Here is a 3994-nt window from a genome sequence, read left to right as displayed (position 1 = left end):
CTCTATATCTATCAAATGAATCAAATCAATTAAGGAAAAATTGGGCAAATATGTTTTTTTTTTGTCTCTAACGATATCACGTGATACCACTTCATCAAATTCGTTTTTTAATATTTTTTTGAGTATAAATAAACATTTAGTACATTGGATTATGAAAAAAAGTAATGAATTTGTGACCCAAAGACCAGTTTAATTTCATGTGGCCTTAAAAGTTGGTCCAAATTAGTTGGCAATTATAATTATTTATTGGTTATTTGGGACCCCAAAAAGATGACAAATTCACTATTTACCACCACAAATTATACTTCTGTCACATATGATCCAAAGTTTGTAAAGTTGATTTGATATTTTTATAGCTTTAAAAGTTTGTTTTTGCTATAATTTTGTACAAGATGGAATTACACATTAATTACCTCTTTCTTATATTCTTTGTGATATTAGTAGTTATAAAAATTGTTAAAATATAATCACAAAAATTCTTATCATGCTTGACATATATCGTTGATCATGACACTCCTTAAAATTAATTTCGCACAGTATAAATGACTCTTCCAACATAAACTAAAAGCATAATAATAGGGAATATTAGATAGTAGAGGAAAAAAGAAGAATATTGTTCGTTTTCATGTTTTTTCGTATGAGTATAGGTGTGATATTCAGAAAGTTATATTGGCTAAATAATTATTACAACAATCCAACAATAAAAATTCATTCAGATTAAACCTTATGTATATCTCAGGACTCATAGCGCAAATCTATTGCTTATAATTTCATGCCCATTTCTAACGTGCGTGAGATCAATTTTTAAAGTGAAATTATTATGATTAAAATAATTCATTTTTGAAATTTCAAATATTCAAAATTTTAATGTAAAAGTACTACATAACTTTCTTTTGTCACATGTCAAAACGGTAACAATGTATATTTTAGAATGTTAATCCAAAGTAATTTTTTTTCTTCCAAATTAAAGAATTTAAGAGTCGTTAGAAACACTTACTAAAGAGAAATAAGTACAACATACTCAAAGAAATTATAAAATTAATTAATTAGGACCATATTATATTAATTAAGAACCATTGGTTTTCACTTGTTATAATTATAAAGATGATTATGACTCATGAGCATTTTAGATAGGCATTAGTGAACATTGACTAATCAATAACATGTTTAATTCTTTGTCTTGTAAAGGTCTTAACCTTTTTCTTGAAACTTTGTTTGTGAGTTGGACAACACCAATTTTACTAGTCACTAAATAATTTTTTCAGTATTATGTATCAACTTATGTGGTATCGTTCAAATTTGAGAGTTGAACAAAGTGTTCTATCGTGATTTATTTTATATTATGATTTTACGAATGAATCTTTTTTATTACACAACTAATTTATAGACTTTGGTACAATAAGATAAAATTTTAGTGATCATTCATGAAATAACTCTATTATATCAAGCACATCATGATCAAGCTAAGGCAGCTTCAATTCAAAGGATCTTGATGGCCAACATTTTCCATTAATGAATGAAAAGTTAATGACAATGTTAAGAATTATGATGGGATTAATTCATACTTTTTGGATATTTGATTTGAATTTTGGATTGGATATCAAATCTAGTAGTACTATGGTGTTCGTTTTGGATATTCCATTTTTTTTATAAAAATTATGCCTTATATTTAGTTTTACTCGTATCATATGTGTCCAAGATCCATTAAATTAATATTCTAACGCTTATCCATTTTAGTATTAAGTTCAATATGAAATTACGCGAAATAGGCGACAGGGTGACCTCAATCCTTGTTAATTGTAGGAAGTTATATATTTTATGTACCAAACTATAATGTGAATTAAGATTGTTAACTGTTATGGTCTGTCTTAAAGACTCATATGTAAAAATAAAAATATCTAAGCCGATTAATTCAAAATCGAACTTAAAAATTCAATCCAATCTGAATTTAATTGGATTTGGATAGTAATTTCATCAATTCGAAAATCAAAAATTGAATTGGACTTAATTTTTTAAGTGAAAGGCGTTCAACTAATCATCTCAATCAATGTAGCTCCCGTGTTAGCTAACGAGTAATCATTTGACTTTCAGGAAAGAGTAGAAGAATAGGTATGTAGCTCCTTCAACCAAATTATATGTGCACTATATTCCAATAACTAAAAGGAAACCTTTGGAGCAATAATAAAAATATCTTGCGAATGATTTATATGTCACTAGTCCAAATCGTAAAAGCACAACAACTAATATTTATATTAGAATAGACTGTTTATATTATATTTTTTAAGGTGCGATCTTTTCTGAATTGACGTCTTAGTTTTGAAGACACTGATTGCTCATATGTGTTGCACATGTTAGAGACCTAGAAATTGACAAAAAGGGAATGATATATGTAGGGGTCCCCAACTTTGTACAACAAAAAAACATGAAATTTTATTTTTCCCCAAAAAAAAAACCTTTTTTTTAGCCTAACAAATAGGAATTATTTTTTTTTTCCTTGAAAAAAAGTTCCTTGTTTTCACTTTCTTGATATTATTTTTGTACCTTATATTATAAAATGTAAGACAGATTGATGAAATTAGGTAGCGTTGAATGCGGAGAGATACGTTAATTGTTGTCCATTTATTTTTTCTTATCTAAATGTCAATGCATTCTTTACTTTCTGACAGTGTATAGTTGGAAACCAAAGGTGCATTTCGAGATCCCGATTAATTTAAATTTGTATTATGTTAGTATGACTCGTTAAAAATAAGGCATTTCAGATCTTAATTTTTTCATTTTCAGGATTCGAATTCATGACCTTTGGTTAAGAATTGAAAAGTTCTACTATTCATCTCGATTCGACACAACATTGCTAAAATAAATAAAGGAAAATTAACTAAAATAGTTATCCACCAAATTGATTAAACTAAAAATAGCCAATATATGTTATAACATATGTATGATTGTGTATAATATATGTATACTGGCTAGAAAAAATAAACAAATTATTTGTAAACCTCGTAAACCTGAATATATATTATTGTATAGTTAGCTTGAGATCGTTGGAAAAAAATTGTAAACGTTAAATCCTTGAATCCACCTCCTCATTAAATAACAACAATGGTTAAATATCTATATATTGTGGATTGGACTAGTTTGTGTTTTACTTAATGAACACACACATGATTTTTGTCAAATGAGTTTAATTATAAATGTACTTTTTTATTGAGACAAATTAAAGGAAGCCCTAAGCACATAGATTTTGTCTAAGTGACTTTTATGTAATGAACAAACATGATTTTCCAAGCACATGGAAGAACCTTAACACCCCACACACGTATAGATGTATACTGAATTCAAAATAAATTCGAATTTCGAAATATAAAAGAACTAAACGCATAAAAATAATCAAAGGTTCAATATAACGACTATGATAAGGGAGAACATTTACCCTAAAGGGGTGATTCTTCAACAAAAGCAATTCTCTTTCCCGCCTAGTCTTTCCTAGTATCAATATCTTTGCGGTCTCCATTGAAAAGCCAGAATTAATTCAAGTGAACTAGTGAAGCAAAATAAATTAAAAATAACACTGATTTTCAAATATCATTTTACACTCTGAAAATAAAAATTGTTTTTTTCAAATTTCATAATTTTCATGGTCAAACGAGGTCTTTCTCAAACATATAAGCTTGTGGATTTCAATATAATTTCCAATTAAGCCCTTTGTCATCAAATAAGTAATTAAACGAAAATGACATTAGTTATTAAGAAGACAAACATGAGAAGGAAAATTAAAATTTACAAATCCTTACAATGTTTTAATTTCATAAACATGATTTTAATTTATAGAGTATATACCCCCATTAATTAAACTAGTGATTAACTTTAAACAGAAAAGACTAGATAGAACAAACAATTTTTTATTTTTATTTTTTTAAAAAAAAGGGCCCAACCGGGTTCGAACCGGTGACCTCTTGATCTGCAGTCAAATGCTCTACCACTGAGCTATGGACCC

General features: G+C 27.5%; 1 non-coding gene across 1 annotated transcript; it reads right to left on the bottom strand.

The window, feature by feature from the left end:
• Positions 1-3922: 3922 nt before the first annotated feature.
• TRNAC-GCA (transfer RNA cysteine (anticodon GCA)) lies at positions 3923-3994 on the bottom strand. Its single transcript has one exon. It is a non-coding gene; the product is annotated as a tRNA-Cys (tRNA).

Source organism: Solanum stenotomum, chromosome 2 (assembly GCF_019186545.1).
Source record: "Solanum stenotomum isolate F172 chromosome 2, ASM1918654v1, whole genome shotgun sequence".
NCBI classification, from domain to species: Eukaryota; Viridiplantae; Streptophyta; class Magnoliopsida; order Solanales; family Solanaceae; genus Solanum; species Solanum stenotomum.
This window is presented reverse-complemented; position numbering and strand designations above follow the sequence as displayed.